This window comes from Mus musculus, chromosome 13 (genome assembly GCF_000001635.26).
Source record: "Mus musculus strain C57BL/6J chromosome 13, GRCm38.p6 C57BL/6J".
In the NCBI taxonomy this organism is placed as follows: Eukaryota; Metazoa; Chordata; class Mammalia; order Rodentia; family Muridae; genus Mus; species Mus musculus.
This window is the reverse complement of record NC_000079.6, coordinates 32,068,435-32,095,313: the sequence shown is the minus strand read 5'-3', so window position 1 is coordinate 32,095,313 and position 26,879 is coordinate 32,068,435. Positions and strand designations below refer to the sequence as shown.

Below are 26,879 nucleotides of genomic sequence, written 5' to 3'. Positions count from 1 at the left end.
CACTCTTTTTGTTCTCTGCCTGTTCCCCCACCCCCACAAAAAAACACTAAAAAACAAAAACAAACAAACAAAACACTAAAAGCAAAATCCCTGCTTTACATTCATTATCAGGCATAGTCTGGCTGTATCCTGCTTATGACCACCTTCACTGCAGGAAAGCATGCACCTAGATTACATGGTGGACTCTCAGGGAACCTGGCAGAGCAGCTGGACCACGAGGATACCCACACTGAGCCTCAGGGGACCCTTTAATACAAACATTTAATTGTGCCTTTTTATCCAAAGCCACAAAACCAAAATGTTCTAAGATGAACATTCTCTTAAGTAACGAAACATGCTTTACTCTCTGCCCCTATTTACTCCACACTAAGAAATGCCTCTTCTGCTTATTCTCTTCAGTGGAATCTGGCAACAACATTGTTACTGGTCTTTGGGGTCTGGGCAAGCGTTGCAGGTTCCTGGTCTGTCCTTTATAGAATTGAAATAAAGGCTCACCCAACTTCAGTAAAAGCTCACACAGACTGCAGAGTAACAGGGAGACTTTATTCAAAACAAAGCTGTAGAATGCAATGTCAGATTACACTTCAAGGAGTCAGGGCCTCAAGAGTGAAGAGAGTCAGTATAGGATCTGATTATTGCTTGGGACTTTTGAGAGAGGGGGGAGAGGGAGGGAGGGAGGGAGGGAGGGAGGGAGGGAGAGAGAGAGAGAGAGAGAGAGAGAGAGAGAGAGAGAAAGTAGTTGTTACTAAGGACATAATTCAAGTGGTTCTTTCTTTGGGCTGATAGGTGTAGATCATGTAGATCTTTGCTTACTGTGCACATTCTTTCTGCATAATGAAACTGGCTTCAATCATTTGAATGCCGAATTATGCATAGGCATAAGATGGTCAGCTCAAGTTTGCTTGAGGTCGCAGTGGTCTTCCATAGGCCTGGGACTATATTTCAGACTATGACTCAGTGAAGCCTTAACTTAGGGCCTTGTACAGAATGAGTGTGAGTGAATGTATGACCATTTCTTTGTAAACTGGCACCCTTTTAAAATATAAAATGAGGCATACATATGAGATATGTGCTATTGTGGATATTTGGTTACACTAAGGTATTTATCACTTACTGAACATGGTTACCACATTTTTGTTGACGTATGATGGATTTCCAGGATTCCAGCAAGGACCTGCTGTAAAGAAAGCACAGGCATATCCATGTAATCTCATGCTATGCCAGCTTCGTCTAACAGCAGAAAATTAGAATTTAGATTCAACTATTAGACTTTATTCTTTAATACGGTACCCGAGTTAACAGAAAAAAATGTTACATGCAAGCTTCAGTGGCCCTGATTTACAAAAATAATTAAAATTACCAAAACAACACTAAGAAGCCCAGTGTCTCCTGTGTCTGATAATGTGGCGTGAGGCAGTTTAGAAACTTTTTGCTGATGGGTTAGCCCAGCTTCCTGGGATCTCATTTGCTGGACAGTTCCTCTAGGTAGACCTAGATTTCTATTGTAGGTGCTGTTGTCACTGAAAATCTTTCAACTTTTACATTTCTTCCCTTCTCATTTTTTTAACTCCAACACTCAAAGTTAGGGAGTAGGTTACCTTCTAATATGGGTCTATGTTTTCAATATAATTAGCATTTTACTTACAGATTCTTTGTGTGTGAGGTGCTTGGGATGGAAGCCAGGACTCTGCTTTGCTTGAGTATGTCCTAGAACTTAGAGCTACATCCATGTAACCTTAAAGATTCCTATTAACACTAACCTCACAGGAAGGGTAAAAATCAAAGCAGGTTATACAGGAAGAAGAAAGGAGGTGTTAGATGAGGTTTTTGGTGGATGTGACTTCATTTTGTGCTGGTTGCTTGACTCCTTCATGGGTTTTTTGTTGTTTGTTTTTGTTTTTTGAAAAGGAAGAGGTAAAATCATTTTATTGGATCTTTTATTTATTTACATTTCAAGTGTTATCCCCTTTCCTGGTTTTCCTCCACAGAAACCCTCTATCCTACCTCCCCTCCCGCTGCTTCTATGAGGGTGTTCCCCCACCCACTCACCTATTCCCACCTCCCCACCCTGGCATTCCCCTATACTGGGGCATTCATATGACCAAGGGCCTCTTCTCCCATTGATGCCCAACAAGGCCATCTTCTGCTACATATGTGGTTGGAACCATGGATCCCTCCATGTGTACTCTTTGGTTGGTAGTTTAGTCCCTGGGAGCTCTAGGGGTTCTGGTTGATATTGTTCTTCCTATGGGGTTTCAAACCCCTTCAGCTTTTTCTGTCCTTTCTCTAACTTCTCCATTGGGGATCCTGTACTCAGTCCAATGGTTGGCTGTGAGCATTCACCTCTGTATTTGTTAAGCTCTGACAGAACCTCTCAGGAGACAATGATATCAGGCTCCTGTCAGCAAGTACTTCTTGGAATCCACAATAGTGTCTGGGTTTGGTGATTATATGGGATGGATCCCCAGGTAGGGCAATCTCTGGATGGCCTTTCCTCAGTCTCTGCTCCACACTTAGTCTCTATATTTCCTCCCATATTTTGTTCCCCTTCTAAGGAGTACTGAAGCATCCACACATGACTCCTTCATGTTAAAAAGATAAGTCCTAGTTTCTCAGCCTGTCTGGAAGCCTCTGACTCATAGGACATAATGATGGTGGCTGGGCACCTGTGTTGGAGGAGACAGGAGGCATTCCAGGCAAATGACTGTGGCCTCCCACCTCAAGCCACCAAGCTCATTGCACCAGAATATTACCTTCTATTCTCCAGGAAAAGGCAACATTAGGATCCCAGTACTTTCATGGTTCTTTTTCATCACATGGTATCTCCTTTATGTCAAAATGACTTGATGGTTGTAATTGTATCTTTAAATTTTGACATAAGTATAGGAAGTTCTCACCAGATCTTTACTTAATCCCAGAAAGAGTATTGTACTTTGGATTTTAATATCCTGTGATTTGCATCTTTGCATTTGATTTCTCCCACAAAACCTTTGTCCCTGGCTGACAGCCATAAGAAAATGCTGGCACCAGAAACTGCTCTTCCCTCCACAAAGTCCTTGCTTCATGCTGTGCAGGGGTTCAGTCCTGTTGCTGCTGACTCTTTAGTTCTAGGTTTGGGTCTGGTTTTGGTGTCTGGGCTATCCTTGTACGATTTCAAAGCCCTTTCTTACTAACTTAAACATTACTTTATTTGTATGTGTATGGATGTTTACCTGCATGGATATATGTAGCACATGTGTGGCTGGTGCCTGTGATGACCAGATGTCAACTTCCCTAGAACTCCAGTTCCAGATGGCTGTGAGCCATTTGGTTGCTGGGAGCTAAACTTAAGTCCTCTGCAAGAGCAGCAACTTCTCTTAACTACTTAACTATGTCTCCAGCTTACTCCGCTGACTTTAAATAGTGACCATTGCATGGCCATGCACTTTTCACTTGATGCTACAAATAATAATAATACTTTTTAAAAATGTCCTGTTTTGCTACTGGCCTTCTAATTCTCCCCTTATCTACCTCCAGCAGGAGAAGTGGAAGGAAAACCACTGTGAAATATTTGAAGAGCCAAAAGTTACAAAGGCAGAGTCCTACATGCTAAGCAGCAGGCTTCCTCTTCAGTATTAACTTAATAGTTGTACAATCATGTAATTTGAAGGAGATATCACCTCTGTACAGGAAAGACAAGTTTTACAGAACTCATTTCATTTGATCCTTATCTTTAAATACAAAAGAAAACAAAACACAGCCAAAGAACATTCAAGAAGGGGCGGGTGGTTTAAATACCATTGCCTTTTGTCAGTGGAGCTGAAAGTTTCATTGTGGTTACTGTCAGGGCCTTTGGGAAACAGCATCCTAGACTGGCTTGGACAAGCGAGTCATCTATTAAATTTATCCCTGATGAATTGCAGGTTTGCTTGCTTAAGTGTGTATAGCATAGGACCCTGAGATCTTCAGAGTCTATAAGGCTCAAAGAAAGTAGAGTTGCTTAGCTACTTCAAGGTGATCTATTCTAACTTCCTATACCCTGACTCTTTGTCCTTAGCTGCTTTATCTTTCCTGATTCTCAGTTATTTTCTCTTTTCCCCTCTTTTCATCCCCTTCTTTCCTTGTGTTTTTCCTTCTTCCCTCTCTCCTGAGTGTCAGATTGGGACCTGCTCACCCAGCAGAATATCTGTGACAGGGCAGACAGTAGTTTGAATGTAAGCTCCCCTACTCGCTATCTTTGTGTATTAGCAGATCATAAGAAGCATACAAAGCATTGCATTGTACATAGATACTCACTTACTGGATCTTCTGAAGCTGTGCTTTCCATGTAGAATGGAATAAAAGTACACATGAGAATAACAGGCTAAACTATGTAAGTCAGACTTAGATAGTTGACAGCCTACTTAAAAAACAAAAAAACAACAACAAAATGTTTTCTGACGGTTTTCACCCAGGTAGGAACCCTGAGGTTTTCAGCACAGCCCAAGTAGCTGGGCAGCCAATTATGAGTAGCAAAGAAGTCATTCCCACTCCTATGTTTGTCAACAATTCTGAGAGCTGTTTTTGAATATTTCTTTTTAAGAAAATACTGTTTGGTGTTGGGGTTTTTGTCTCAGTGGTAGAAAGCTTACCTAAAATCTCAAAGCCCTGGGTTTCCTCATCAGGTCCAGGGTGTGTGTTTTGAGGAAGAGTGAAAACACCTTTCCCAGATCTGAAATACCATTAACTTAAAATTTTCACCTAGCCTCTTCATGTCCTTGAAAATGTTACTAATTACTGTTTTCTGTGTGAAACACTTAAAGTACTTTACAATTTTCATTTTATTCTCACAAAAGTCTAGTAAGGTACTGTCCTTCTTTCTCATTCAAGCACTAATCTAAACTCCGGAACATAAGTCACCAGGTAGGCCCCCTTGCCTGCCCTTTGCCTGGATGTGTTCTCACACCAGGGGCTATGCCATCTTTCTAAAATGTGGAAGGATTAATGGTGTTCAGGAAACTGTGCCTTGCTTGGAGTTCTGTTCCTGCTACCCCAGTTTTCTGCTTCCATGAGTGGGGCTGTGGACATGGGCCTCATGAACTCCTTGGGCTGTTACTGTGCCCTACTTCTGATGTTTTCTTAAGGATCAAGGATGTTTCAGGGTCAGCCCTGAGTTGCCAGACCTCTTTTCTTCTTGCTCTCTTAATTTACCAAAGGAATTTACTGTTTCCTCATTGGCCCTCTGGCTAATCTTCATTTGTATCTTCCCAACACCCCATAGCACCCACTACTCTGCTCATTTATTAATAACTAAATTGAGTCAACAAATCCCTTCCAGGTCAGTCTCATACATGTGTCCAATTCAGACACTGAAGAAGCCTTGCATATTGCCTCCCAGTCTCCTCCATTACAATAAAGATTTTCATTATTCAATTTTTTACTGTTGGTTTGTTATAAAATAGTTTTACAATCTGATGATCCCAATGTCCATTCAGACTGGTTGTTGAAATTGCTTCATATGTTCATATGTATTGGCAATTAGTGGCCAACACGTGTCTCACGGATGCCAGAACAGGGTGTTTGGGATCCTTCCAAGCCCTCTGTGATTACAAGTAGACAGTAACTCTTGTTGTCCTATGTCCTTCCAACTGGGCCATGTAGTCAAATGTGGCCAAAGTCAGGACAAAGAACAACATAGAGCTCCAACTTCCTGCTCAAGAATTTCGTTAGCCCTATCTATGTCTCATCCCAATTTGCTGGAAGGACATCTAAGCATCCAGGTGTTGTGCTCTACAAATTTTAATTGAAGACATGGGCTGAGTACTCTCCTGGAGATAGTGTTTGTCCCAACAAAGCCAGGGGCCCTAGCAGATACTTGCTCAATTTCAAGTGTATATTGTGGTACAGGTATAGACTAGCAGAGCCTTGCACATATGCTTTTCCACCCAAGAAGCCAGCTTAGATTTCTATGTCAGGTGTCATCCTGCCTGTAGACTTTTTAATCAGATAGAGAATAATCAGTCTTTACAAGGCATATAAGAATCCGTAGTACATACTTTAGTTATTTCAGACTATATTTAATGGTTTACCTTGCAGAAGAGTCAGTTTCCAGTCCTATTCCCAGTATTCACATCCAGCAGGTTCATTTGTAACTCCAGGTTCAGAAAATTCAATGCCTGTGGCCTGTGGAGACAACAGTACACTTGTGCACATACCCACTTTAATAGTATCACACACTAAAACATAATTTTTAAATAATGAAATAATCTTATTTGAAAAGGGGAGGGGGCTGGAGAGTTGGCTCAGTAGCTAAGTGTGTAGACTGCTTTTGCAGAGGTTCCAAGTTCAGTTCTCAGCACTCATGTCAGGTGGCTAACAACCACCTACAATTCTAGCCTCTGGTTTGAGGACACCTGAACCCACGAGCATAAACCCACAGACAGATACATATATTTAATTTAAAATAATAAAAATAAATCTTTAAAGGTTCACCTAAAATATTGTTTCTGATGCTATTAGCTTCATTTCATTGTAGCAGTGCCCCCACAGCATCCTCGGTGCCCTTTCTCCTTCAAGAAAACCACAGACCACAGACCTATGGGGTTAATCTACTGTATAACTTCTCTTAGCATGTATTTACTAATGTAATTGGAACATAATGCAAAACTGACTGTGCTTCGTTTACATACATCTCCTGCTAGATTTCCATTTTATTCTTTCTGCATCTTTGCATTTGACCTATTAGTACTTTTTTGGATTCATACAGGGGGAAAAAAATCTCTCTCAGCAGAACCATCTGGCTTCATTTCCTGTTTCTCTGCTGCCCTATGTAGTTTTGCAAGGCCACCCTGCGGCTTTCTGAGAGGCGGTGTTACACTGGTGGTCTTCAGCTCAACCCCAGCGATGGGAACTTACGGACTGACACTCTATGGGCTTTTTACAAGTCTGATGTCTCCTAGGTGGAAGATTGCATGTTGTCATTCTTCACAAAGTACTCTAGTTTGTTTTTTCCCCTGTAGCTAGAATACTGTCTTTCCAAAAAGAATTAAACTGCTGTTCTGTTCTTTAAGGGAGGAGATTTCTGTTAAAACATATTTAATTTTTATATTCTAGTTGTACATGTGTGTATGTTTTGTGTCTGTCTGTCTGTGGGTATATGCACATGTGTGCAGATGTCTACAGAGACCAGAAATATGGGATCCCTCAGAAGCTGGAGTTATAGATTATTGTAAGCTACCTGGAGTGAGTACCAGGAGGAGAAAGAACTAAGGCCCATTAACAATAAAGGCTGGAATTAATAATGAATAATCAAAATTAATAGTAAGAAATAAAATAATTAAAAACATGCAAATTATATAATGAAAGAATTGTACAGAGTTCACATTTTGTATGGCAGATGTGAGATAAACCTAATTTTCTATTTCAGTTTGTAGAGCTATAGAGATAGCTTAGCCATGAAGAGTGCACAGTGTTGTTCTACAGGAATGGAATTTGAGTCCCAGCAGCCATGTTACGTACCTCACAACTGTCTAACCATACAATCTGACACCTTCTTCTGGGATCTGAAGGTACCCACACGTGTGCTTATTCACATGCAGACACATACATATAAATCCTTTTATAAAGCATTTTTAATTCTATTTTGGCGCTTAAATCTTCACAAAAATGATCAATTGATCATTTGACCTATTTCCACAGAAATGTAACCACAGTTTACAAGTCTGTAATTTTATACTGTGATAACCCACAATATTGATTTTTTTTCTGACCCTTGGCTTCCATTTTATGAGATGCTATGTTTAATATAGCATCTTTGTCTTACAAACAACCATCAAAGATTTTGTCTCTTTCCTCTCTCCCTCACTTCCCTGTTTCATGACAAAACCTCTCCAGAGTTCACATTTGGATCATTATTTGGTGGAAGTTTTGAGGTTGCTGTTGTTGGGAATGGAACCTAGGATCTTAGGCACACTAGACCAAGTGTGCTACCTCCAAGCTAAATCCCCAGTGAAGAATGTGTTTTACAGCTGTTTGTACTTGAAACTAGTCAAGATAATGAATGGACAGTGTTTGCCCTAGTGCCTGTTATGTAGGAAGACATACAAAATGGAGCCTTGCACATCCTCTAAGTAGATCCTTAGTATTAACAACATAAGTTGCAAGTGCCAAAGCAATAGAATTTGGAGGCTCTTATTCTACCAAAGATGCTGTTTAAAATGTTTAAATATAACCTTACATGTGCACATAGAGAAAGTACTAGGGGTTAGAGGTTTTGAAAACAATTCTGTAACAGAGGATCTAATTCTTTGAGATATTACTTCCTCTGTAGCCTGACTGGTCTATGATCCTATGAAGACGCCACTCAACCCTAGTGCTGCTTGGAGTTGTGCAGAGTCAGACAGGGCATTCAGATTTAATTTTAAGAGGGAGGAAGAAAGTTAAAAATTGAGGCTAATAAAAGTTAATGAGGAACATTTTGAATCCTTTAATGCTTCAGTTCACGTTGAAAGTCAGAATGGCGCTTGCCATTATTGTATGTGTGTGGCAACATCCTCCTTGGGTAAATTCTTTTCCCTTGAAAGTAAGCCAGTGTGGCATAGAGGTATATCATGTGCTCATGGTTTCTGGCCATTTTTCTGACAGATTCCACATTTTTTTTTAAAAAGGAGAAAGGAACTGGCAAAAGGGAATTAAAATAGAAAAGTCTGTTTACTCTGCCATTTCCCAGCTATAACACAGACCAGGTTATAAAACATAGTTATCAGCTAAGTGACCACTTCTGTCTCTTAGTGTTTAAGTTTTTATTTTGGGATGGGAAACATTCTTCAAACCCACAGGGTATACTTAATATGCCAGTTTTCATTTGAGCATTTCTTTTTAGTTGTAGGTGTTTGGGGGGATAGCCTGACTCAGCACCCTGTGTTAATGGTCCAAAGATAGAACAGCTCAAGCTTTGCCTGCTGTTCTCTGCGAGATGTCAACATGCTTCTAGAGATGACTCTTTTTAGAACTGCTACTCTCCTGTAGCCCTGTCTTTGGCCCACATCAAGTCTAGATGTGCCATTCTTGCTAATTCCCTTGCTCAAAAACTGTCCCAGACCTCCCTTTACCTCTTATAGCCTCTAAAGACCTCTATGGAAAAGTATTTCATAGCAGAAAACTTTAGACAGGTGCTTCAGTGACTGAGATACAGAAGTAAATCAGACCAGCAACATGTAACACAGAAGGTCATAGCCATTTCTAGGGAATAGAACTAAATAAAAGTGTCTTATTTACTTTACCAGTTGATAATCCCCCCTTGGGGTCTGAGATAGGGGGATGCTAGAGAAGAAACCCAGGGCCTCCTGTATGAGAAGCAAATACTATATATACCATTAAATTACATTTCTAGCCATCTGTGATTTTTCTTGAAATAAATCAGCTTTTCTATAACAAAAAATTTAAATACTTATTTGTTCTAGATAAAAACATATTTTTCCCAGCAGGTATCAGCCTCATTATGTGGTTGCTTCATTGTTTTCCGTTTTTAGGTGGGTGACTAAGCACATGCTTCCACAGACTATCTCTGCATGGAACCTCAACCTTCCACTTTAGTTTCTACTCTCTTCTTGAACTGTAGCTATGGAGATACCACTGAGTCTATGGGCTAATTCCAGCTGCTTGTGTGCTTTGGTGAGGAGTGCTCCTTCAGTGGGATTTGGGGTCCTAAGCTTTCTGCTACCACTTTTTCTATCTTGGAACAGGGGGACCACTTTGATTTTACCCTCTTCAGAATAAGGCACTAGACTTCTGTGTGATTTTAGATTCGTAGTCTAAGAATGTGATTTTATTAAGAGACACACCATCCATGTAGGGATCATAAAATTAGTGATGTTTTTAAACACCAATTATAGAATGTAGTACTCTGTGCTACAGAGTATATTTTTGTATTCTAACATTGTGCATTTCCTGAGTGACAAAGAATTTATATAGCCTGATACCATCTCTCCTCCTCTACCCCCACAAGTTTCACCAGTTATTCTGGGCTACAGAAAGCTGCCATCTATTTCTGTTTACAACACTGGATGAAAGATGCTAATTAAAGTATGTTCAGATAGAAATATAATTTAAGCTACATAAGTAAGGTATATTATTTGGTGTAATGCTACATTTTCTGTCTGGGGGACAACTCAGTGCAAGAATGCATACTTAGCCTTTTCACAGTCTGTGTTTGGTCTCCAGCAATAATAATATGTATTATTAATACTAAAGAAGAAACCTTCTGACAACCACACTAAAATACTAAATAATAAAATGGGCTGGAAAAATGGCTCAGTGGTCAAAAGCATGTGTGATGCTTGCAGAGGAGCTGGGATTGAGTTCCAGCATTTGTATCAGTCAGCTCCCAACTGCCTGTAACTACAGCTCCAGGGGACCTAACATGCCTCTGATCTCCTCAGGCATTTGTGTGCACATACATTTATAAATCATAACAAACATTTAAAAATAATAATGCTACTACTATATTTAACTCAACCAGCCTCCAATGTTATTTAAATAAGTAAAAGATATGTTTAAATTATCAAGAAAGTTAATATTTCTTCATTTTAAGTCTTAGAAACTTCAGTGAAATTTAGCACATTGTATTTCCACCAGAAATCAACATACTTAGGGTGCATTGTGAGACAGTACCTGCCATCATGAATGCTGGTTATTTGTTTAGGGTTTGTTTTCTGGTAGGTCAAGGACTACATTGTGCACATTTCTCCGTGGTTGTTCACCTCACAGGTGTCTCAGTGATTCTTACCTGTCTCCAATGAGCAGCTGGTGGGCCCCAGCCATACTAACTATATCCCCAGTGGAGCATTGAAATTCTTCCAGGCTCCTCAAGGAAAATGCTTAGGGAAGTTTAGAAGTGACTGTAGGCAATGCCACATGCAGTCAAAGTGTCAGCTTTATAGAAGATTATCTGTGGATAAAAGCAGTCAGGAGGGAATCTTATCGAGGGACTGCTGGATAATAGTCCATAACTGAGCAGCTAAATTCATAGAAATTCCTTGGGAGTTTATGAGTAGCTTACAATTTTAACAGATTTTATTTTATTCTAAATTATGTATATATGTGTGTATGAATGTATATATGTATGTGTAGATGTGTATATATATATATATATATATATATATATATATATATATATATACCTGAGAACAGGTATCTTTGGGGACCAGGGGAGTGAGTTAGATTCCTGAGAGCTGGGGTTATAGGAATTTGCATGCCACGCTGTGTGGGTGCTGGCAACCAAACTCAGGTCCACTGCAAGAGCAGAAAAGCTCTCTTAACTACGGAGTCATCTCTTCAACCCTGAGGTTAGTAAAGGATCTAGCAAAACATCCAGTTCTGGCATAGAAGCAATTATAAGAACAATCTATATGTTTGAGTCTTTGGACTGTTCTTTCTAGGGGTTAATCAGAAGCTCAGAACCTCCGTTGTCAAGTAGACTGAGGCTTGGAGGCTTTTATGCAGCACCTGCCTCTCGAATTTATTTTACTCCGTTTGAAGACTGCCACACCACAGGCTTGCAGAAGCCCTCTTTGGTGCAAAGGAACTTGGCCAAGACTTACATTCATTTTGTTGCTAATGGCATGTTTACAAGCGTGTATAACATTACTGGCGTGGCACACATCTCAGTTTTCAGTGTAGTTCAGATGTCCTTTCCAGTTCCTCAGCCTCATCCTTGAGATGCTTTCCTGGCACATTTCTGTCACAGAGAGGAGCATGCTGTCACTGCTATGGTCTAACATGCCTTCCCGTCATTGCTATCCCTACATCTGAGCTAAAGCTAAGGGTTTTAGCCCAGGATACCTAATTTCTGCTGTAATGTTCAGTTACATAAATTTTTGAATAATGGTGTGACAGATATTCTTAGTTGTCTAGCTGTCTGTGGCCAAGAATCATGAAGAAGTCTATGCTTCTCTAGAATATCAGGAGTCTTGAGACAAGGATTCTAGAACAAAACTCTACATTCTAAAATTACCTTAGGCTAAACATTTAAGTGGAAAAAAATGTGAGATATGTATAAAAATGATATAAGGCTTGGATCAGAGGTCCTATAATTCTTACACAACACACACATACAAACACACGCATGCAAGCACACACACACAACTTACTTGGCAGTTGTTTTACAAGTAGATATGTATCTTGCTCTTTATAACCCCATTTGACCTTATAACTTGACTTGTACTTTTGTAAGTGTATGCTAGCTTCCTGGAGGCCCAGAGGCATCTTTCATGATAATTCCATAATTGACTTGTTTACTAATACTCAGCAAATCACTGCCATTTGCTTTATGGAGCAACTGGTCTGTTCACCTGGAGAAATAAATGCACAGTAGGGGAGGGTTCAAGCTCTTCCTCTAAATATTTCTAATAATTGAGTTTGCTGAAATAAAGGGACAATAGGCTAATAGGAGAAAAGCTAGCCAAATTTATTAATATGCATAGAACCCATATAAAACATGCAACTCAGGGCCTCCAGAGGGTTAAACAGTGGAGGAAGAAGAGGACTTTGTAGTTACTATGAAATGGGGCATATGGTTTTAGAGAACCTGAGTAGTGAGTCTGGGGGAAAAGTGAAAACTATGGAAGAAAGCTGTCCTGGGCTCTGGTGTGATGATTTATTTCTTGCTTGTTACTCAGAGTGTCTGATGGTTAGTAGACAAGGAAAACCTTTCTGAGAAAAATAATATCTTTCTTCTATTTGCTGCTCTAAGGCAATCTCAGGTGGAAGTCCAAAGCATTGGACATGGAGGTTTCCTTTCTGAGTCCCAGCGAGTGGGTCCAAGAGGAAGTATTTATGTTTTAAAGATCTCATTGAGGTGGGACAATTCTAAGAGTATTTATGACACGTTTCTTGGTTTATACACCTATGCCGGTGATGCATTTTTTTTAATTACTTAAATCTCCCTTTAAAGTATTTTTAGGAATTTATATGTATTTGTGGGTCTCTCTCTCTCTCTCTCTCTCTCTCTCTCTCTCTCTCTCTCTCTCTCTCTCTCTCACACACACACACACACACACACACACAGGTGGAGCACCTTGATTCTCAAAACAAATAAAGAACGTACCCACAGGAAACTGATGTCAGAGTGTGTGCTTGCAGACACAAACATGGGAATCACTGTCCTTAGCCCTCATCCTCCTGTCTGCAGACCAGTAGGAACTTGGGGATTCCAGCAAAGGGCAGGCCCATAGATAAAGGAAAGTGTACTAGAGACTTACTATACTTGTCTGGGGACTAAGACTTCACTTCAACATCCAAATTTCTTCCCAGAGACACCTTCTGTTTCATAGATATGCTGTGGAGTCATCCTCAGACACCAGCACACATCCCTCAGGCCTAGGTACTGGCACTGGATCAGGTACATGAGTACTTTGAGGTCCTCCAAATGTGGCAGCCTGGTTCCTTGGCACTGGCAGAGCCCCGTGTGAAGGGTAGAAAAGGTTTTACAAGCCTTTCCTGCAGAATATGCATTTGATTCCCACTTTGTTCCTGAAGTATCAGAGACTCATCTTGGTTAAATAAACTACATAGGACACATGTGGTTCCCATGATTATACTTACCTATACTATCTATACTGCTTTCCTTTATGCTGTGAGCTGAGCCATACTGCCTCCTCCATTTCTTCTGTCTCCATATCCTTTTCTACTTCCTTTTTTCTCTTATGACTATTTTCCACAACATTTTCTCACTTTGAGGGAACTTAACTTGGCTTCTAAAGATGCTTGGCAGTGTCCTCCATTACCTATATGCTCTTTGTAACAGTGGAGATAGGCCCATTCTATTTACACCCATCTGCCAGGGAAGAGGTAGAGCTATTTTAGCAAAGATCCTCTACCAAAGAACACTGAAGGACACCGGGCATGATCTAGGTCCTGGGAAAGCTGTAGAGAACCATCAACAGGTCTGAGAACCTATGAGCTGTCTATGAGTGAAGAGGTGTCACCATTTTGGTAGGCCTTGTTCAAGGATAAGGCAGTGGGCACAGGTCATCGTCAAGGCCTCAGCCAGGAAATTCATCCTGATTGTCCAGGACTAATTCATTAATCAAGTCAAATAAGTTTTTGTTTTTGTTTAATCAAATAACCCTCTTTTCTTTTGACTTATACTGGCTGCCTGAGGAAAGGATATCTAAGGTAACAATCCAGAAGCCTTCCTCTTTCTGAAGATGGTAAATCTCCTCAGCTCTCAGCAAGGAGGGCCCACACAGCCTTCCAGGGTGCAAATGAGGGGTCTGATTTACTTCAGGGTAGTCATTTTTTCCAGAGGAAGACAGGGCATCCTACACTGTACCTGTCACCCAGCAAATGCAGGGACTTTATTTTCTTCCCACTGATTACATTTATTCTATTTTGTGTATGTTCATGTTATTTGAATGTTAGGTTTTTAAAAACAGCTTTTTCCGAGGCCATTTTCCCCCACTCCTAGTGCCCTACAGCCCTAGGAAGTCTGGAGGTCTTGTCCTGACATCACGTGCTCGACAATCAACAGGGCTTTTCTGTTCTGAGCCTGCCCTCCTCCCCAAAGCTGAAATAAATCAAAGTTGGTTGAGACTCAGTCGTAATAAATCAAGACCTGTCCAGAGCTGGAGCCTGCCCAGTCAAAATGTCATACTGTGGCTTTCACTGAGGATTAATTAAAGGCCTGATATAAAGCCCAGATGTGCTGCAGGAGAGCAGCCGGCTGCCTGGTGGCCATGTCTCCCAGGTTCCTGCCCACCCAAGAATATGGAGGAGGCAGAGAGAAAGGCATTCAGGATTGGGAGGGTATAAAAAGGGAGGCACCCATCAGCGCATTTGGATAGACTTTATCTAGTATGCAGAAAATAAGACTTTCCAATGAAGGAAAATAAATTAATAAAATAAACCTTTCAGGCTATGCATACTCAGTTCTTAACTGAAGGAGAGTATTATAGATCCTAAATTTGTTTTAATCAAGAAGACTGAAGGACAAGAATTAAATAAATGTTTCATTGATGTAAAACCAATGTTCTAAGATTGATGTGTGATTTGCTCTGATGTGCATTTCACTGACAGGACGCTGTGGGTGGAGCTTTTTCATTTGTTTCTGTTGTTTTCACAGGAGGCTCACTCTGATGAGGGGATTCCGGGGGTTTCCTCCCTGTGCTTCCCAGGCCTGCATCATTCCACATAAGCATCCACAAAGGCACTGCATTAAGTTCCTATTGGCTGAGTTAAAATGAAGATACATGTTAAGTCTGAGCCAGTTCTCCACATTATACAGTACTGCATTGATACAGAAATGAAAAATAATTTATGCATTTACATTTCAAATGTTGTCCCCTTTCCCAGTCCCTCCTCCACTAACACTCTATCCCATGTCCCCTGCCCTTCACCTCTAAGAGGGTGCTCCTCTACCCACCCACCCACTTCCACCTCAACCCTCTAGCATCCCCCTTCTCTGGGGCATTAAGGTTCCACAGGATCAATTGCACCCCCTCCACTGAGACCAGACAGGACAGTCCTCTGCTTCATATGTAGCAGGAGACCACAGACCAGCCCATGTGTGCTCTTTGGTTGATCTGAAGCCCATTGTTTAAGGATTTGTTAGTCTTTTAGACTTTACTAGACACAAGTGACTGTATATAGTATCTAGGTGGTTTTTTTCTCAGTCACTTACATATTGATGTTGACTCAGAGATAATACTTTCAGCATTCTTCCAAATATTCTACATATTCCTCTTCTTATTACGTAAGACTGGCAAATCATTTGAGATTTTTAAGGATACAAAAGGCATGTTATTTTTTCTAAAGTCTCTTCAAGCTCTTATTTTAGTTAATTATCTAGAAAAACAACTTAGTATAAATGTGTATTTCAACTCTTCTAGATATTAATATTTTCAGGATTACTATTTCATGCCTTATTGATTAGTCAATAAATAACTTATGATTACCAATGACTTTTAATCTATATTTTAACTTAAGTGAATTTGAAAAGCCTATAGCAGAGTGAAGACTGCATTTTAGGAGTTGGAAAATTTAGAAAAATAAGCTGTTTTTAATTACTTTTCTTTTTTACACATTCTTTGTTTTAAATGCCCTTGCTTGTTCAGTCCTCCGTGGCTTTTGCAGGGGTGCTGGGGATTTGAACTCTAGGCTTCATGCTTACATGGCAAATTCTCTCACCTCTTGGTCCATTTCCCCAGCCCTTCTTTCTCTTTTTGATGTATACTGAAGAAACATTTCTGTTGGCAGTCACTGTTTGAAGAAATGAGCTGACTGCCTAGCATAACGGTGTAGGTTCTGATACAGCCGTGTATCCAAGCGCTCTGCAGGTGACACCCTACACTTCCATTTGCACAGAGAAGTACAACGGAAACTTTTACTCTGGCGACATATGGAAATAAAGACCAAAAAAGTAAAGATTTCTTCAGTTATACAGCCAGAACTGACAAAAGGACCCATTGTTCTCCTGGCTATATATTGATCTCTTCTCCTATTCCAAACTCCATTATCATCATATTAGCTGAAAAAAAAAACTAGTAGAAGTTGGCCTTAATTTCTGAAAATGCATCATCATATGCTCATGAGATGACTATCTTATTTGTATTATACTTCAGTGTGACAACTTGGAAACTCAATGATTTATGAAACTTGACATATTAACCAGACAGGGTTCTTTATAGCACACACTTCTTTTTCATCATCATCACCACCACCACCACCATCATCATCATCATAAATGCCTTCATCTTAAAATAGAGGAGGTGGATATTAAAAGACACACGATTGCCACTGTAATATCAGCTATTTTTTCCTTCATAGACTATTTTTGTTGGTGTTTGAAATAGACTTTACATGGTGGTCTCTGTTAAATTATTTCAGTATCTGCTTAACTGCCTGTTCTTGGGTGGCCATCCACCTTGTGTTGGGACCCTGAGGAGACTGCCCACACCTCCAGGCTTTCTCTTTATTTACTGCCTCAATATGGCTCCCTGTTCCTCAAAGTTCTCCTTTCTAGAAGACGACACTATATGTAGAGAACAGTCATTTCCCATTCCCAGTTGCAAATGTGTAGATGGGTGTGGACCTTCTGCAGTGGACCGGAGAGCACCTGACGGGGTTTCCTAGTGGCTCTAGAGGAGTGGCTGTGCTCTCACCCCTTCTTTACTGCCAGCTACAAGGGATGCTGTCGTTTACAGGACGAGGTCATGCTTACAGAGCAGTGTGAGCTGCGGTTCCACTGCGCTTTGAGGAGTCTGAGTCTAGGCTTTGAAATGTAATATATTTTATAGTAAACTTGTTAAAGTTCTGTTTTCTTCCATCATTTCCTGAAATGGCCTAAATGTTTTCTCTTGTGGTTCAGTGTAGCTTTAGTGTGCTTCTTGGTGACCTGCCCGCCTGTTTAGTAAAGATATTCCTTAACCTGTGGATCGCCTGTATTTCCTGAACTTGAGCATTCGAATCACAGCTTGCTGGACTTCCTCCCTGCAGAGCCAGAATGCTGGCGCTGTTAAGTTTTCTCCTGATCACAAAGTTAAATGCTACTAAGTATGCCACCACATCTGTATGGCACTAAACCATTCCAAAGGCAAAAAGCGTGATTATCATTTAAATCTGACACAACACACTAAGGAAAACTACAGCTCACAGAATAAAAGCATTAGCAATGACTGTTTACGGTGCATCTGGCCTGTTTACAGCTCACTACACAGAGGGTTGTGCAGAAGAACTCGGAAGACAGGGAGAGCCGAAGGAGAAGCAGGGAAAGCTTGTATTTATCTCCATGAAGCTGTAGTTTTAGCTGGTGTTCATAAGCTTGGTGTTATGTAAAAACAGATTTCACAGCAGTCAACTCAGATTGAACCTGTATAATTGTTAAAGGAGAGATTTGGGTAAAATGCCATCATTAAAAATTAGAAGTCCACACATACATACTTATTATAAAAATAATTGATTCACTTACAATTACATTTTATATATTTCAGTTTTTTATTGACATTTGAGTGGTTGAAAGTTTGGTTTTTTCCAAAGCTCCCCCCGCCCCTTTTATGCTGGTATCTGGTATTTTTTTTTAATGATTACTTTTTTCCATTGTATTCTGAAAACTGTAAATGCCTTTTAGTCTGTATTTGCACTTTCACTCTGAACATTTTAATCACACTTGCAAAACCTGAAAGAATTGTGGAGTCACTGGTGCTGAGCCATAACACTGTTCTGGACAGAGAATACTATAGAAAAAGTATATGGTGGTGGGACAGGAAACTGAGAGATCACATCACAACCACATGAAGAATGCGGGGACTCTGGGTAGAACACAAGAGCGATAAGGTGATAAGCCCTTAGGAGCCAAGTCTAGGGGGTGCTCTGACAAGGTCGCATCTCTTAAAGGCTCCATAACTTCCTCCAATAGTTTCTCAGTGTTCAAGGACTTGGGCCTATGGAGGAAATTTCTCATTCAAAACACCAGAGCTCCACTTCCACAGACACTCATGTCCCATCTTCCTGTTCAACCCTGTGACCATCGTCTATGGCTGGGAAATGGATTTCTTTCCTGTCTCTAGGTTAGGTATTTGATGGTTGTGATGATGATAACAAGGACACTTTTGATGACACAAAACCCAGGCCATCATTTGAAGTGTAACCCTGGTCCCTTAACCCCCATTTCAGATTTTTCACATTGCTGCCTAGTTTGGATGGCATCAGGTATCATACAGGTTCCTTTGGGCCTCAGTTCTGCCTCTTTCTCCTCATCCTTTATGCCTTCTTTCTTCACAGCAGAAATGCACTCAGCATGCTGAAAGTTTAGAGGGTTTGTTCTGCATGGTGCCCCCAATTTGGAGACACCTCCTTCATCCTGTCTCTCCAGTCTTGTTTCCCTTACACACACTAAGCTTTAAAGTGTGGGAACTCAGGCCACCCTCTGGTTATCCTCTCAGCTGGGTTTTCAGTAATGACCTTTCTCCTCCAAAGGGAGTAATTCTTACTTCTGGGGACATCCATCGATGTCAGGAGACATGTTTGCTCTTCATTTTTGATTGGGGGCATGCAGTGTCAGGAACTATCTAGTCAATAGAGGCCAGAGATTCTAACCATCCTCTAATCATAGGACACCAAAGAGTGGTCTATCTCTGAACCTAAGAGATTAACCTTAACTTCTGCTCCTTAGAAAGAGTCTGTTAACCCAAGCCCTGTTCCACCCTAGCTCTGCTGTGCCTTAGTGTGGCTCTGGGGACATCCCTTTCTGATACACAGTTTACTCTCCCCTAGCCCTCTAGGCTTGGTTACTTCATGTTAGAAGCCATAATTAAATCATCTGTTAGTCTCAGAGCCTGAACTATGGCTTATCGAAAGCTATCACAGTTGTGCCTCATTTTTTGAGAAATGTGCCATTCAGTGGTTTTGCCCTTGAAAATATTTACACATTCACAATCTAAGATAATTGTCACATCCTATATGCAGCCTAATGACTGAAAGATCATTGTATTGAACGGGACTGTACTTCAGTACAACAGATGAAGAAAAAATGGGTGGCAAAAGATGTGATTTTAGGTCAGAACTGTAACTATTTTTGTGTCGAGTACTGCTGACACAGTGTAGTGTAGGTTAGTATCCCCCTAAAACAAGTAGACGACTCAACAGACCTCAGACTTAATGGAGCTCAGTCTTTTTGTGTAAAGTATGAGATTTTCAAATACAAAATTGTCGTTCCTATCTTCTTTATCTCTAATATTTTTGGGGAACTATTCTGTGGTATGGGTATATTTCTGTTTATCGGATTAGAAGTAAAACTGTAGGTTTTAATCTTGCTTTCTATGTGATAATAAATATCTAGTGTAAATAAATATTAGCACTCTGAACCTATTAAGAAAGCACATATGACGGTGCACATTTTAACCCCAGAAGTAGAGTCTGAGTTAAGACGGCTGCAAGTTCAAGGCCAACACAGAAGATCTGTCTCAAATGTGAATGAGACTAGGAAGCAGAGAGAGGGAGGGAGAAAGGAAGGGAGAAAGAGAGAGCACGCCCTTCATCATTCCTACTTTCTTCCAGCACTGTTTTACTGTTACTAAATGTTTTAGTAGAAAGATTAGATGATTACATAAGGAAGAAAATATATTTTACAACCAGAATATTTCATTTTAATTTTTGAGACAGGGTCTCTCTATACAGCCCTGGCTGTTGTAAATCTCACTATTTAGACCAGGCTCGCCTTGAACTCACGAGCTACACCGGCTTGGATTAAAGGCCTCCATGCACCACCATGCCCAGGTCCAGGTTATTTTAACACAACAGTATGCTAGTAATGCAATAAAAAATACCCAACACAAAATAAGATTGTCTACCCTATAAAACACAAAAACAAAAAACTTTGTTTCTAACTACAATGTAATTCCCTTTGGGCTTTTCTTTGTCAGGAGAACCAAATTAGAAATATAAGTATGAGTTGCTTAAAGAATTACCTTCTTAACCTGATCAATAATTTTTCAAGAGCATGGTAGGTCACAATTTATCTTCAATTTATCAAATTAAAATGAGACAGCAAAAATACAAAGTCATGTTTAATTTTATCAGTACCTTATGATTAATTAATTTTATCAGTTCTGGAGACTTCTTGTCTCTCTGTACATGTAGACTTTCCCAGTTATGCCTTCCGCCCGTCTGAATGCAGTGTGAGAATCCCGTTCCTGCCCAGTCTTACCTGACTCAGAAGCACCTCCTTCCAGGAGCTTCCTTTGGGCCAGAAATAAACCCAAAGGTCTGTTTTATAAAAAGGTTCGTGGCAGGTTATGCATTTTTCAGTATGTTTTTTAAGGGCTTGGCTGAGATAATTTAATTTCTTATGTTCATTAATTCCTCTCCTCCTACCTCCACCCCCCTCTGAATAAATGGTCCTTCACACGAATCCAATTTACTTTCAATACACCTTATTCACAGTGCCTTTTATTGCAAGCTGCATTCCGGCCAGCTGTAAGGTTGCCGGACTGCCTCAGGTTTCCTGATTTAGCTCTGGGAATGATTTCAGCATGGCAAAATCTTTTCCCTGGCCAATTTGGAAAACAGGATTCAATTTGTGAAGAAAACCTAACATGGCAGCTGAGAATGAGAAAGGATGGAACGGGTTAAGAAGGGAGGCTGTCAGAGAAGAGATGAGGAAGTCCATGGGTCTCTTCCTGCTGTATCTTTTCTTTTCCTCACTGGTCTTCTCCATTCTCTCCAGACCAGGTAGGTTGGTGGGGAGAGGGGTACTAGAGTCAGAAGCAGTGTTTGGCTTTGTATTTTCATTCCCCTTCCTGGGATTTAGAAGCTCTGCTTGTATCCCAGGACTGTAGAAACAAGGGGCTAATATGGAACCCACAGGCAGCTGGAAGGGAAGGAGCCCCTACGTCAGGATGAAGCTCAGTACAGGAGTAAAGTTGCAGACTTTTATTTAGGAACCGACAGGAAGCAGAGGTTGGGCAGCTGGAGCAGTGATTGAGGGACTGTCACTCTGAGCAAGCAGCTGACCAAAGTGGGCCCAGGTCCTCTATGTGCCATGAGAAATAGCAATACTTCCTTTGACATACTCCATTGAGCCCACAGCTAACCTCCTAAATTTGAGGCTGTCTGTTGGATCTAAAGGCCATTTTAAATGATTTACATGGGGTGCTAAAAGGCTAATTAAAGGAATATTTATTGTAGACTTTGGTAAAGATAAATTCTGGAAGTGCATACCAGTAGATTCTTGATTCCCACAGCAAACTGTTTTCTAGTCTCGGGAAGAAAACTATTTTCTAGATAGATGAGACAAACGTCTGGGTACTGTGACTTTGTTCTCTGGATGTATACTGTTTTTTTTAAGAGAAAAAAATGCTGTATTTAAATACAAGTACACTTTAGTAATATTCTTGTATTTCAACTACATTGCTTCTATTTTACAGGATTTGTAGTATTAGAATTAGCAAATATTCCTTCAGAAAATGCTAAATATGAATAATTTAAAAAGTCTAGTAACTTCTGAAGTAACTTGCTGACAATAGGACACCATGTTCAACTCTGTTCCTAAGGAGTGAGTCCTGAGTGCTGGTAATAATCTGAGATTCTAGAGCACATAGAAGGAGTGCTGGCACTGCCAAGGAAGCTACATGCTCTGATGATGGCTTGGCTCTTGCTGGCCTCCACCCATGTTGTCTACTGCTTCTCGAACTTCTGGCATGCATAGCAGTGACCTGGACACTGCATTAAAACTCTGTCTCTGCTCCTCAGCCCGGGTTTTCTCATGTGGTAGGTGGAGTGGTACCCAAGAATTTGCATTCATAACAAGTTCTCAGGTATGTGGTTGCTGCCTCTTGATTTGCCTCATTTTCAAGACTATAGTTCTAGCTTGTGCTCAGCCTGACCCACAATCTGGGAGAGGCAACAAAGTTGCAAAACTCAGCCTCTGCTAAATTAGAGACTCAAGTGTCTCCAGAAAGTGGACAATTGGTTTAAAATAACAGATAACATCCGACATCTGTAGCAGCAGTTTGTCTAGCATCCCTCATGCCTACTTCTGTGGTTCCTGACAGTTTAGGAGACCAGATTAGACAAAAGGGCTGTTTCTCAGCTCTTCTGACAATGCATGAGTAAGAATTTGATTTAGTGAAGTGGAACTGAGAGTGGAAAGGACACATGAACCAACCTGTAGAATGGAAACCATATGCTTTGACAAGTGCTTTCACAAGGGAAGAAAAGGAAAGGAGAGGAGAGGGTAGAGAGAGGAGGGAAGAGAAGGGAAGGATTACAGATAACTTCATATATAAGACCAAGAAAATGGGGAGGAATACTGTTAAAGAAATATAAAATTTGGCTTTGTAGGAAATAGTAGTATTTGATTTTAACATATTAATCATATTATGTTAAAGCTGTAATGAACTTATGGTTGATTAATTTTCTCCAAAGATATCAAGGTAACCCAAGCCATGGGGGAAAGAACCTCATATAATACAGAAAAACTTAACTCTGAGTGCAAAGCAGCTCCTGGTTCTAAATAAAAGAACTAAGCCTCTGCTATTCCTAGAAGAGAACACAGGAGAGAGTCATCCTGTGGCAATGCCCATCCTTATACCCCATGCAACAAAAGAAATGGTAGGTGTATTGTACACCATCAAGATTTAAAGATGCTGAATCTCATGGGATAGTATCAAGAAAGCGAAAAGGTAACCAGCAGAGTGGGAGGAAATTTTTTGCAAAATGTGCACATAGTGATGAAAAGGCCTGAACAGACGGGCCTGGGAGGTGGTCCACTTTAGGGAGATGCTTGAGCCTCTGATTTAGCAAAGGCTGATTTTTGAAACTTTCTTGCTTCTTTCTGATTACGAGTCAGACTGAAGATGAGCTAGAACTGTAGTCCTGAAAATGAGGCAGTAAAGAAGCTGCAACCACACTGCAAGGGAACTTGATATGAATGCAAGCTCTTGGGTCCCACTCAAACTTACCACAGGAGGAAACATGGACTGAGCACTAAAAGCAGTGTTTTAACTCGCAGGAAAGGACAGTAAGGGCATCAAGAGCATAGATTTAGGCGAGTCACCATGGTGTGAAGATAACCTGACAACATCAACACTTCTTCTACATGATTGGGTATTCAAGGAGACATTTACACAACTATTATACACACGAAAGAAATATGCATCATTAGTGGTAAGGAGTGAAAATGAAAGCTATGATCAAGTACCCTTTACAATCTCTAGAATGACTAGGAGCATACACGGGGCAAGCAAAACAGTCTAGCCATTCTGGAGAATCGCTTAGTACATTTTACAAATACTTGTTATAGGTGATATAATTGAGATAAATGAAAACACATATTTACGAAAAATTTTGTGGAGTGATATTTATAGCAACATTATCTTCAATGATTCAGAAGTAGAGAGTTGGTTGGCATAATATCTATCAACTCCTGAATAGATAAACAAATGTACTATGTACATAACATTGTCAGGATTTGTATTCCTGCACGAAACATCACGACCAAGAAGCCAGTTGGAGGGGAAAGGGTTTATTCAGCTTACACTTCCACACTGCTGCTCATGAACAAAGGAAGTCAGGACAAGAACTAGCACAGGGTAGGAACTTGGAGGCAGGAGCTGTTGGAGAGGTACTGCTTACTGGATTGCTTCCCATGGCTTACCCAGCTTGCTTTCTTAATAGAACTCAGGACTACCAGCCCAGAGATGGTACCACCCACCGTGGGCTCTCCTACTCTTGATCACTAGTTGAGAAAATGGCTTACCACTGGATCTCAGAAGGCATTTCCTGAAGGAGGCTCTTTTCTCTGATAACTCCAGCTTGTGTTGAGTTGACACACAAAACCAGTCAGTGCATACATTTATACATACAATGGAATGTTATTCAGCCAAGAAAACAGTGAGGCCCTGATGCATGCTGCAGCATGGATAAGACTCAGAAACATCCTATATAAAAGAAGATTGACCCCAAATCAGCACAATATATCATTCTATTTATGTTAAATGCCCAGAATTGTAAAATCTATATATTTCTACAAAAAGTAAATGTATAGCTACCAAAGATGTAGGACCAGGGATAGAAAATAGCTGTTAGTAAGTGCAAAGTTTCCTTTTAGATGATGAGATGTGCCAAGATCGAATTAGCATGATTATACTATTATGACTTTTTCAACACCTACTGAATTATATGCAATTAAATGAGTGAATATTTATGGCCTGTAAGTTATATGTCTATAAAGATGACTTTAGAAAGTATTATACATATGAATCTTAAGTAACAATATTCTGTAGAAGGTGAAATCTAGTGTATGTTTGGAAGTCAGGAAGCATGTGTGGCTCTGTTTCTGCCAGAAGTCAGGCTGCAACAGTGAATGATGTGCCCATGAGGAACATAGAGAACTAAAGTTATTTTAATGTAAACCTGGAAGTACAACTCTTTTCTTTAAAGGACCAGGAATGCCTCAGATGCACACTTCTCTCAGAGTAAGGAGGGAGCCAAGATGGCACAAAACTGTGGAAGTGGAGGAGAGGCAGACTGATAGAGAGCGCAGGCTTGAAGAGCAGCCTGGAGCCACAGTGGTGCCACTCCGTTGAGGAATGTTTGGTAGGTGACACTTAAGTTTTAGTGATTGTGTGCAGCATGAGTGAAGGCCTAGGGAGATTTGCATAGTTTTTCAGAGTTTAACTGAAAAGGAAAAGTTGTTGAAAGTTAAAGAAGCTTTAAATTGTTGATATGTTATATAGGAAGGACAAACATTGAGATTTAGAGAAAGGTAAAGCCAGCAGCAGAGTGATGATGGAAAGCAAAGGCAGAGAATAAGGAGATACAAAATGAAACTATGACTCCACATGCTAGGAACATTTAGTGCCCTGTATGTACTGTCCAAGACTCCCCCAGCCCCGTTTGTTTGTTTGTTTGTTTGTGGAGGCTGAAAAAGATGTAATGTAAGCTTGTGTTGCCTTTGCTAGTGAAAGATATGGTCATATATGTTGATAACTTACAATTGCATAAAATGCCCAGTATTTGAGGGCTCCTGGCACCTGGGGTTTCACATAGACTGCTATGGGGTGAGGAGCTCGCGGTGTAGCACAGTCTCTCTTTGCCTTCACTGTGGATTTCTACAGACGTGTAGCTCACTTCTCAAACATCTACTTGTGAAGTAGATGCTAGGATCACTATCGAGAATATTTGAATAACACACCCATTGAGTAATGGGTAAAGAATAAGGCCTTAAAATGAACTCTTTCCTGAATGTCATCCTGAATGTCATCCCAGGGCCATTGTCTTCCCTTGCTGTGTCTGTTTACTCAGAAATGAGTAAGATAGAGACCTCAAGTACCTATTCACATGGCTAAAATTATCCTCTAAATTCATGTAGTAATATAAATTAACAGCAGCTGCTACCATTACTATTGAGAGTAAGAATGCTAACAGTAGAAGTGGGGGAAAGGAAAGATTTCTGTCAGCTGTGGATGAGAACTTCCAATAAGAATAAATGCTCCTAAATCAGATAGGGAACTAATATCCAATATATATAAAGAACTCAAGAAGGTGGACTCCAGAAAATCAAATAACCCCATTAAAAAATGGGACTCAGAGCTAAATAAAGAATTCTCACCTGAGGACTATCAAGTGGCTGAGATCACCTGAAAAATGTTCAGCATCCTTAATCATCAGGGAAATGCAAATCAAAACAACCCTGAGATTCCATCTCACACCAGTCAGAATGGCTAAGATCAAAAATTCAGGTGACAGCAGATGCTGGCGAGGATGTGGAGAAAGAGGAACACTCCTCCATTGTTGGTGGGATTGCAAGCTTGTACAACCACTCTGGAAATCAGTCTGGCGGTTCCTCAGAAAATTGGACATAGTACTACCGGAGGATCCAGCAATACCTCTCCTGGGCATGTATCCAGAAGAAGTTCCAACTGGTAAGAAGGACACATGCTCCACTATGTTCATAGCAGCCTTATTTATAATAGCCAGAAGCTGGAAAGAACCCAGATGTCCCTCAACAGGGGAATGGATACAGAAAATGTGGTACATTTACACAATGGAGTACTATTCAGCTATTAAAAAGAATGAACTTATGAAATTCCTAGGCAAATGGATGGACCTGGAGGGCATCATCCTGAGTGAGGTAACCCAATCACAAAAGAACTCACATGATATGTACTCACTGATAAGTGGATATTAGCCCAGAAACTTAGGATACCCAAGATATAAGATACAATTTGCTAAACACATGAAACTCAAGAAGAGCGAAGACCAAATTGTGGACACTTTGCCCCTTCCTAGAATTGGAAACAAAACACCCATGGAAGGAGTTACAGAGACAAAGTTTGGAGCTGAGACAAAAGGATGGACCATCTAGAGACTGCCATACCTATGGTTCCATCCCATAATCAGCCTCCAAACGCTGACACCATTGC

General features: G+C 40.5%; 1 protein-coding gene and 1 long non-coding RNA gene across 5 annotated transcripts in view; one reads left to right on the top strand and one right to left on the bottom strand.

The window, feature by feature from the left end:
* The window catches only part of Gmds (GDP-mannose 4, 6-dehydratase), a 519,180-nt gene that overhangs the window by 243,449 nt on the left and 248,852 nt on the right, over positions 1 to 26,879 (top strand). The gene's annotated exons all lie outside the window — the stretch shown is intronic.
* The window catches only part of Gm35672, a 104,704-nt gene that overhangs the window by 17,820 nt on the left and 60,005 nt on the right, over positions 1 to 26,879 (bottom strand). For all 3 annotated transcript variants that reach the window (XR_001780886.2, XR_003950665.1, XR_003950664.1), the window contains one exon: positions 6,048 to 6,141. This is a non-coding gene — a long non-coding RNA (predicted gene, 35672). The remainder of the gene's footprint in view (positions 1 to 6,047; positions 6,142 to 26,879) is intronic.